The sequence below is a fragment of the Salvia miltiorrhiza genome, chromosome 8 (genome assembly GCF_028751815.1).
Source record: "Salvia miltiorrhiza cultivar Shanhuang (shh) chromosome 8, IMPLAD_Smil_shh, whole genome shotgun sequence".
NCBI classification, from domain to species: Eukaryota; Viridiplantae; Streptophyta; class Magnoliopsida; order Lamiales; family Lamiaceae; genus Salvia; species Salvia miltiorrhiza.
Genome location: NC_080394.1, coordinates 51,419,916 through 51,430,115, shown reverse-complemented (window position 1 = coordinate 51,430,115; position 10,200 = coordinate 51,419,916). Strand labels below are relative to the sequence as shown.

Genomic DNA, 10,200 nt, shown 5'->3' with positions numbered 1-10,200 from the left:
GCCAAGTATACCTAGGGATTGAGTTTTAACGGGTAAATAGATGTTGAGTGAGAAGTTAGAGTAAAGAAGAGATTGGATTTAGAATTTGAGTTTCTGACTAAGGTTTGTTTTATCACATGAACCTTCGATGACGATGACGATGTGATGATGACGTATGAAGGCCCGAGCGAGACGAAGAAGTAAGTTGCCTGATTTCTTTCCAGAATAAGCGAAGGACTTCAGGTGGGCAATATTTTGAGTATATGTTTATCATATGAGCTTTCTAAAATGATTTGATGATGTTATGAGCTTATCAAATAATTTGAGATAAATGATGTTTGAGAACTGTTTGACTTGCCAATTTTTAATGTTGAGCTTGTATGTTACCCTCTACTGATGAGACGAATTCGGTCCTGCCACAAGCGGGATTTTGTGCACAGAGGTGACTGTGAGCCGTCTTCGGGTCGGCCGGTCACGGTACTTGAGAGGGAGGCCTACTTCTCAGTACCTTAATTATGATGATGAGTTGTAGATGCGGTACATACATGTCGTATACTTTGTCTGCAGACACTTATTTTTGATGTTGATTATGAAAACTGCATGCACAGATTCTTTTAATGCTAATTTATTTCTGTGTGTTGCTGAGATGTGGCAAGTTCCAAACCTATAGCTCTATGAGCACCTTTCTTGTTTTTCGGCATTTGCCCACTGAGTATTATGTACTCACGCCCTGCATGTATTTCTAAATGTGCAGGCTAAGCTGGGAGTGAGATTGGACTGGTGCTGATGGGGGAGAGTTTCAAATGATGTAAATTAAATTACTATTTTGCCTCTATGATAATAGAGTCTTGATGTTTGAATTACTTAGTTTCTTTTGAGATCAAGCAATACACTCACGGTTATGTGTCTTCATACATATAATCGGTTCGCCTTTTTCTGCGATACTCTGCAAATTATGCTTCCTTATGAAAAATGAACTATACGCGTTTTGTTTTTGTTCGTGAAATTCCTGATAATTAAAAAGTTATGACAATGTTGACGATTTTACCCTTGGGCTAATTTTATGAAGTTTTTCCTTAGCATGCTTTTACGTGAGCTTCCGCATGACGTTCACCTAGTTCTTCTTATCTTTTATTCTTTAAAAATAGTCGTATCGATACTCGTACCCCACTATTACTAGTGTCGGGTCTGCGGGCTGCGACACCAACGGAGAGGATCATCTTGAAGAAGGTGGCGGCTACAACAAGCTCGGATCCGATAGCTCTTTTGACGGCTCAATTGACCGCCATGAATAGCAAGATTGATGCTATATCAATGTCAAGGGTAGAGCCCGTGGTTGAAGAACAAACTAGCTTCGAGGATGTGAACTACATCAACAACAACAACAACCGAGGCTATGCGAACTTCCGGCCCCAACAACAAGGTGGCTACCAAGGGCAAGGGCAATACACTCAAGGATTCCAACCTAACCGCCACCCTAACCTCTCCTATAGCAATCCAAACAATTTCTTGCAACCACCGCCCGGATTTGCGGTGAGCCATGGCATGATCAAGGAAGAGAAGAAGCTCAACCTTGAAGAAATATTGATGAAGTTCATGACCACGACTCAAGCTCACATGACAAGAACGGATGAGAAGTTAGAGGCTCAAGCCAAGCAATTGAAAATGCTTGAGATACAAGTGGGACAAATTGCCGAGTCTATAAACAATCAACGCCAACAAGGGCAATTCCCAAGCAACACAATCGTGAATCCCAAGGAGCATTGCAAGGCCATTGCTCTAAGGAGTGGGACAACATATGAAGAGCCCAAGATGCCCGACGAAGAAGATAGAAGTGGTGTTGTGGTTGAAGTTGGAGATGGCAACCCTTCCAAGGAACAAGGAGATAGAGGAAAGAAGAAGGAGGTGTACGTGGCTCCACCACCTTATTGCCCACCAATCCCTTTTCCTCAAAGACATCAAAAGAAGAATGTGGAGAATGAATTCTCCAAGTTTCTTGAGATTTTTCGAAAGGTGCACATCAACATTCCACTTATTGAAGCTTTGAAACAAATGCCCTCCTATGCAAAGTTCCTAAAGGAGGTCATATCAAACAAGAGGAAGATGGGAGAGAATGAGACGGTCAATCTAACCGAAGAATGTAGTGCCGTTCTCCAAAGAAAAATCCCCACCAAGATCAAGGACCCCGGGAGTATCACAATCCCTTGTGATATTGGGAATGATCGTTTTGGGAAAGCTTTGTGTGATTTGGGAGCAAGTATAAATTTGATGCCGCTCTCAATCTTCAACAAGCTAGAGATTGGCACCATCAAGCCAACCACAATTGCCCTTCAAATGGCAGATCGTTCCGTTTCCTATCCAAAGGGGATAGTAGAAGATGTCCTAGTGAAAGTCAACAATTTCATTTTCCCGGTGGACTTTGTTGTTTTGGACATGGTGGAAGACAAAGATGTGCCTTTGATTCTGGGGCGCCCTTTCTTGGCAACGGGGAGAGCCCTCATTGATGTTGCTAAGGGCGAACTCACCCTTAGAGTGAATGACGAGAGCTTCACATTTTCAATCCACAAGGCTCTCAAGTACAAGGAGGAAAAAGAAAAGAGGGTTGGTGAATGCAAGATGATGCAAGTGATAGAGTCTTGCATCAACATGGAGGAGTACCACACCTACAACAATCCAATGGACACTTGCCTCCTAAACCCTCTATTCTCTTTTGTTAATAATGATGAGTTTAATGCTTCTAACTTATTTATTGAGGCTAATGAAATGAACTTTGTGCAGAAAATTTCACAAGGAGAGGCATGTTTCTTGGACTTGAGAAATGGAGAGCCGAAAGATGAAGGAGTGGAGAAGAAGACTCCCAGCTTGGAGTTAAAACCTCTCCCCGAACACTTGAAATACGCCTTCCTTGGTGAGGATGAGGCGTATCCGGTAATTGTATCATCCTACCTTTCTCCTCATGAGCTTGATCAATTGCTAAATGTTTTGAGGAAGTATAGGTCCGCTATAGGATGGTCAATTTCCGATTTAAAAGGGATTAGCCCATCCATTTGCATGCATAGGATTTTGATGGAAGATGATTTTAAACCTAGGAGGCAAGGCCAAAGACGGTTAAACCCTATTATGCAAGAAGTAGTAAGAAAAGAAGTTCTCAAATTGCTAGATGCGGGAATTATTTTTGCTATTTCGGATAGTGAGTGGGTTAGTCCCACTCAAGTTGTTGCTAAAAAGGGGGGGATAACCGTCATAAAAGATGAGCATAATGAGCTAATTGCAACTAGGTTAGTAAATGGATGGAGGATGTGTATTGACTATAGGATGTTGAACACAGCTACTCGAAAAGATCACTTTCCTCTTCCTTTTATTGACCAAATGCTTGATAGGTTGGCGGGGTATGAATTTTATTGTTTTCTTGATGGGTACTCCGGGTATAATCAAATCATGATTGCCCCGGAGGACCAAGAAAAGACCGCTTTCACTTGTCCTTATGGCATTTTTGCTTATAGACGCATTCCATTTGGTCTTTGCAATGCCCCCGCTACTTTTCAACGATGCATGATGGCCATTTTCCATGATTTAATTGAAAATGTAATGGAAGTTTTCATGGATGACTTTTCCATCTTTGGCAATTCTTTTGATCATTGTCTCCATAATCTATCTATTGTGTTGCAAAGGTGTGAGGAAACTAACCTTGTATTGAATTGGGAAAAATGTCATTTTATGGTTAGGGATGGAATTGTGCTTGGACACAAGGTCTCCAAAGCCGGATTGGAGGTGGATCGAGCAAAGATAGTGGCCATTGAGAAGCTTCCACCACCATCCAATGAGAAAGCCGTGAGAAGCTTCCTTGGACATGCCGGGTTCTATCGAAGATTCATCCAAGATTTCTCAAAGATCACCAAACCCTTATGTCACCTTCTTGAAAAAGATGCAAAGTTCAACTTTGATGAAGATTGTTTGGTGGCCTTTGAAAAACTCAAAAAGGCTTTAGTGAGTGCTCCCATCTTGATCACACCGGATTGGTCACAACCGTTTGAGCTCATGTGTGACGCAAGCGACATCGCCGTCGGGGCCGTGTTGGGGCAAAAGAAAGACAAGCTATTTAGAGTCATCTACTACGCTAGTAGGACTCTAGATAAGGCTCAATCAAACTACACCGTCACTGAAAAGGAACTTTTGGCGGTTGTGTATGCCTTCGACAAATTCCGCTCCTACCTCATTGGCACAAAATCTATTGTTCACACCGACCATGCGGCCATCCGATATTTATTTGAGAAGAAAGATGCCAAGCCGAGGTTGATAAGGTGGATCCTCCTCCTTCAAGAGTTTAATATTGAAATCCGAGATAGGAGAGGATGTGAAAATGTTGTGGCGGATCACCTTTCAAGACTTGAGAATCCCGTGGAAGGGGAAAATGCCGATGTGCCCATCAATGAGAATTTTCCCGATGAGCAAATCTTGCAAGTCAAGACCCACACCCCATGGTATGCGGACTACGTCAACTATCTTGCATCCGGCATTCATCCACCACCCGAGTTGAATCGTTACCAAAGAAAAAAATTCTTTCATGATGTGAAATTCTTCTTATGGGATGAGCCGTTCTTGTATCGACGATGTGCCGACACCATCATCCGGCGGTGTGTACCCGAAGAGGAATGGGGAGCTATTATGAGGGAGTGTCATTCTTCCCCTAGTGGAGGGCACTTTGGCACCAACCGAACCGCTTTTAAGGTGCTTCAAAGTGGCTTCTATTGGCCAACTATTTTCAAGGATTGCCACTCATTTATTTTGAGTTGTGATCAATGCCAAAGAATGGGAGGAATATCAAAGAAGCACGAGATGCCCCTTAACAATGTGATTGAAGTTGAGCTCTTTGACGTATGGGGCATAGACTTTATGGGCCCATTCCCAATGTCTTTCGGCTTCCAATACATTTTGTTGGCCGTGGAGTATGTTTCAAGATGGGTGGAAGCAATTCCTACTCAAACCAATGACTCCAAAGTGGTGATCAAGTTCCTTCAAAAGAATATTTTGACAAGGCATGGAATTCCAAGGGCCTTGATAAGCGATGGAGGATCCCACTTTTGCAACAAGTGGATGGAAGGACTTCTAAAAAAGTACGGGGTGAAGCATAGAGTGACAACGGCTTATCATCCCCAAGCCAATGGTCAAACCGAGTTGGCAAACCGGGAGATTAAACAAGTGCTAGAGAAGACGGTGAATGGGAGCCGGAAGGATTGGTCTCTCTTGCTTGATGACGCACTTTGGGCATATCGAACGGCGTACAAGACACCGCTTGGCATGTCACCATACCAACTTGTATACGGGAAGTCATGTCATCTCCCCGTAGAGTTAGAGCACAGGGCATATTGGGCGGTCAAGAAGCTCAATTTTGATTTCAAGAAGGCCGGCCAAGCTAGAGTCTTTCAACTCAATGAGTTGGATGAATTTCGAAGTGAGGCATTTGCAAACTCAAGCCTCTACAAAGAGAGGACCAAGAGGTTTCATGATAGGATGATCCACAAACGGGAATTTGCACCCGGGGATGAGGTCCTTCTCTTCAATTCCCGCCTTTCACTCTTTCCGGGAAAACTCAAGTCCAAATGGTCGGGCCCATTCCTCATCAACAAGGTCTCCCCCAATGGAGCTATTGAATTGAAGGGCAACGATGGACGCACTTTTGTGGTGAATGGCCAACGCATTAAGGCATACTTTCGAGCCGAGCCACGAGAGAAAGTGTCCGTCATCATTCTCGCCGAACCAAAGACATGACACCATCATGAAGACGTCGAGCTCACGACGTTAAACTAAGCGCTAGTTGGGAGGCACCCCAACAAGGTATCTTTAATTTTTGCAAGTTCAATAAACACACATATACATAGGTATTATATATTCATCTATGTATATATTTTTATGTGTGTGATTTCTTTTCTTTGGAGTTTAATTCCCTTTATCTTAAAAAAAAAAAAAAAAAAAAAAAAAATTGAGAGAAAAACGCATAAAAATTGAAATTTTCAGAGGTGAGCACTCCCAGGGAGCCCGCGGTACCAATTTCCGGGGGAGAGGACTATTTTGAAGAAGGTGGCGGCTACAACAAGCTCGGATCCGATAGCTCTTTTGACGGCTCAATTGACCGCCATGAATAGCAAGATTGATGCTATATCAATGTCAAGGGTAGAGCCCGTGGTTGAAGAACAAACTAGCTTCGAGGATGTGAACTACATCAACAACAACAACAACCGAGGCTATGCGAACTTCCGGCCCCAACAACAAGGTGGCTACCAAGGGCAAGGGCAATACACTCAAGGATTCCAACCTAACCGCCACCCTAACCTCTCCTATAGCAATCCAAACAATTTCTTGCAACCACCGCCCGGATTTGCGGTGAGCCATGGCATGATCAAGGAAGAGAAGAAGCTCAACCTTGAAGAAATATTGATGAAGTTCATGACCACGACTCAAGCTCACATGACAAGAACGGATGAGAAGTTAGAGGCTCAAGCAACCCAATTGAAAATGCTTGAGATGAAAGTGGGACAAATTGCCGAATCCTTAAGCAACCAACATCAAAATGGGCAATTTCCGAGTAACACCGTTGTGAATCCAAAAGAACATTGCAAGGCTATCACTATAAGAAGTGGGAAGATACTTGAAGAGTCCAAGATACCTCCGGAAGTCATGAACAATGATGAGAACATTTCCTCAAAAATGCAAGGCGATAAGGAGAAGGAGAAAGATGTGTACAAGGCACCACCACCTTATTGCCCACCAATTCCATTCCCTCAAAGACTTCAAAAGAAAAATGTGGAGAGTGAGTTCTCTAAATTCCTTGAGATCTTTCGGAAGGTACACATCAACATCCCCCTTGTTGAAGCTTTGCAACAAATGCCCAAGTATGCAAAATTTCTCAAGGAAGTTCTATCCAAGAAGAAGAAATTAGAAGAATTTGAGACGGTCAACCTCACCGAAGAATGTTGTGCCATTCTTCAAAAGAAGCTACCCATCAAGATCAAGGATCCCGGGAGCTTTACTATCCCATGTGATGTTGGAAATGGTCGTTTTGGAAAGGCCTTGTGTGATTTGGGAGCAAGCATAAATTTGATGCCTCTCTCCATCTTCAACAAGCTTGAAATAGGAACCATTAAGCCAACCACGATTGCTTTGCAAATGGCGGACCGTTCCGTTTCATATCCAAAAGGGATAGTGGAGGATGTCTTGGTGAGGGTTGACAAATTCATTTTTCCGGTGGATTTTGTGGTGTTGGATATGGTTGAGGACAAGGATGTACCTTTGATCCTTGGACGTCCATTCTTGGCGACGGGGAGGGCCCTAATTGATGTTGCAAAGGGCAAGCTCACATTGAGAGTGAATGATGAGAGTGTTACCTTCTCAATCCACAAAGCTCCCAAGCACAAAGATGGGGAAGAAAGAATGAGAGTGGAGGAATGCAAATTGATGCAAGTGATTGAACCTTGCATCAACATGAAAGAAAAATTGAAGGGAGAAAGGAAAGAGGAGGAAGCCCAAGGCTTGGAGTTGAAGCTTCTCCCCACACACTTGAAGTATGCATTCTTTGGTGAGAATGAGATACATCCAATGGGGCAAGACCGTGTACTCCAACTCAAAGAGTTAGATGAGTATCACGCATTTGAGAAGTCAAGCCTCTACAAAGAGAGGACAATAAGTGCTAATGACGAGATGATGCACAAACGGGAGTTTGCACCCGATGATGAAGTCCTTCTCCTCACCTTCCGTCAATCACTACCTCCGGAAAAGCCAAGATCAAAATGGACGGGTCCTTTCAAAATCAACAAGGTTTTCAACAATGGAGCAATTGAATTGAGAAAGAAGGATGAAAGAACCTTTGTGGTTGAGAAGGAAAGAATCAAGGCATTTTTGCCCTTGAAACCAAAAGTTGAAGTGTTCGTTGGAACCACCCCCGAGCCATAACACCATCATGGAGACGTCTAGCTCATGACGTTAAACTAAGCGCTAGTTGGGAGGCACCCCAACAAGGTACCCTTTAATTTTTGTATGGTTTATTTTTATTTTTTTTTATATGTTAGTTTTTTTTGTGAGTCCGAGACAACTTCTCCTTCTCTTTTCTTCCAAACTCATTTTCACTTTGTGTGAAATAAGTTTGGGGGGAGGGGAGAGATGGATTAGTTGTCTCATCTATCTTAAGCTTTACTTGTTTTTGTTTGTTTTAGTATTGTTGTCTTGTTTTTGTTATTGTTGAATAAATGAAAGCTTGAGAGTTAGTTGGGTTGATATTTTTGTTTTTGTTTTGCTTGGGATAATTGTATCAAACTTTGTGATGTTGATTGAATGTCATTGGGCTTATGATATGAATCGTTTCTTGGAAAAATTGTGTGTATCACTTGTGGATTATGCATGAAAAGTTTGAACTTGTGACAAGTGAGTTAAATGTTTTGCCTCCAAGAACTTGAAAATGAGCTTGTAAGAATTGAGCCTTTGATTGTCATACATTTACAATCTCATTTTGTTCTTGAGTGTAAATCATTTGAGCATGTGTGTTGATCTCTAGAACTTGCCATGAGTCCTTTCTTGAAAATAAAAGTAGATGTGTTGTTAATATTGAAGTGATTTAAGGCCATCCTTGTTAGCCACTTAACTCAAATTGTGTCCAAATTCTCATTTGATCCTAGTTTACCCCTTTCGTGCCTTGTAGCCTTTCTTTTAATGAACCAATGATAAAGGGGTAGAACTTAGAGTGTTAGTGGTTGCTTTTATGAAAATGGTTGGAAAATGATTGAAATTGCTTGTCAAACTTCGATTGAGTGAAAATCACTAGTCTCCTATAAGCTCAAAAAGAAAAAGAAAGAAAAATGAAGAGACATGTGAATAAAATAGTACAAAGGGGAGTGATTTTCCTTTTGAATCATGGTCTTGATAAGTATTCATAGGGTGAAAAGGAAGAAAAGTGGGGATATTGGTTGATTGATTAGAAAAGAACAATGGTGAATATGACATATTCAATTTGGGAATTGTATGGGATATGAGTCACTTTGCCTATAAACACCTCACCTCACCAAAGAGCTCTCATTGCAACCTAAATAGAAGCCCTTTTTGATCTTTATTTGTAACACATTGAAGTATAGAGAGTTAGGATAAATGGCAAGCTTATGGTAGATTGCATACTTGTTTCAATTTGAGAGCAAACACGTCCATTCTAAACACTTGAGAGTTGAGTGCGTCATTGAAACATCCACTTTGTTAGGATTCAAGCTTGGAGGTTATAATATTGAACTCATTATCACTTGTGACTTCTTGGAATGCATTTATACTTGTGATGCACTTTTGAAAGATTTTTTGTAAAATTTGAAGCCCTTGAAATGACACCAATTCATGCTCACATGTTTGTTTACTTTTATTTCTCTTCTCTTCGTCGTTTGGGGACAAACAACACTTTAAGTTTGGGGGGTTGACAAACATGGTTTTCATACCTCAATTCCACATGTTTTGTTGTCATTTCCCTTCATGTTTTGCTTGTGAATGCTTGTTTGTGCCCGAATATTTAGTTTTATGAAGATTTGATATCTTGGTGTAGTTTTGGAGTAATTTCAGGAAAAATAAAGGATTAATTGGAGCATTTTGAAGATATGAGATTGAAGTACGTCTTGAGAGGAATCCGTGAGTGCAAACGGCGACCAAATCCGAGTCCGGACGAGGGAGAACGGAGCAAAACGAGCGGACTGTGCAAAACGCCCAGTACCCCGCGGTCACCACCCGCGGCCGCGGGGTGGGACCGCGGGTCAGCTGTTCCCAATTCCAGGGGTGTACCGCGGTCACCACCCGCGGCCGCGGGGCGGGACCGCGGGTTCCCTGAGTTTTGCCCACGTTTGAGCACCACGGGCGCGGGCCATGACCGCGGGAAAAGAGCGGAGTCGCGTTTTTCAGCCCTTAAACCCCTTTCTCCCCCTTTTCCTCACATTATTCATCTTCCCCAACCTCATACTCACCCATTTCCATCTTCCCCAATTCATTCACACCAAACCCTAGCTTCCATTACCACATCTTTTTACCAAGATTGAAGGCATTGAAGAGGAGAGAAGATTGAAGAAAGCTCATTAATAGGATTTGTCACTTCTTACTCTCTCTTTCATTTATGTATTTCTTTGATTTTGGTTTGTTGTTTGTGAACATGTTTGGATAAAATCCCCCATTGGTTTGGGGATTAGGCTCATGGATGATGTGATAGAT

The 10,200-nt window shown here is 42.2% G+C and overlaps 1 long non-coding RNA gene across 1 annotated transcript; it reads left to right on the top strand.

Annotated features, from left to right (window-relative positions):
• Positions 1 to 910, top strand: LOC130998939 (uncharacterized). The gene is made up of 2 exons (XR_009093350.1): positions 1 to 222; positions 734 to 910. It is a non-coding gene; the product is annotated as an uncharacterized LOC130998939 (long non-coding RNA).
• Positions 911 to 10,200: the final 9,290 nt, after the last annotated feature.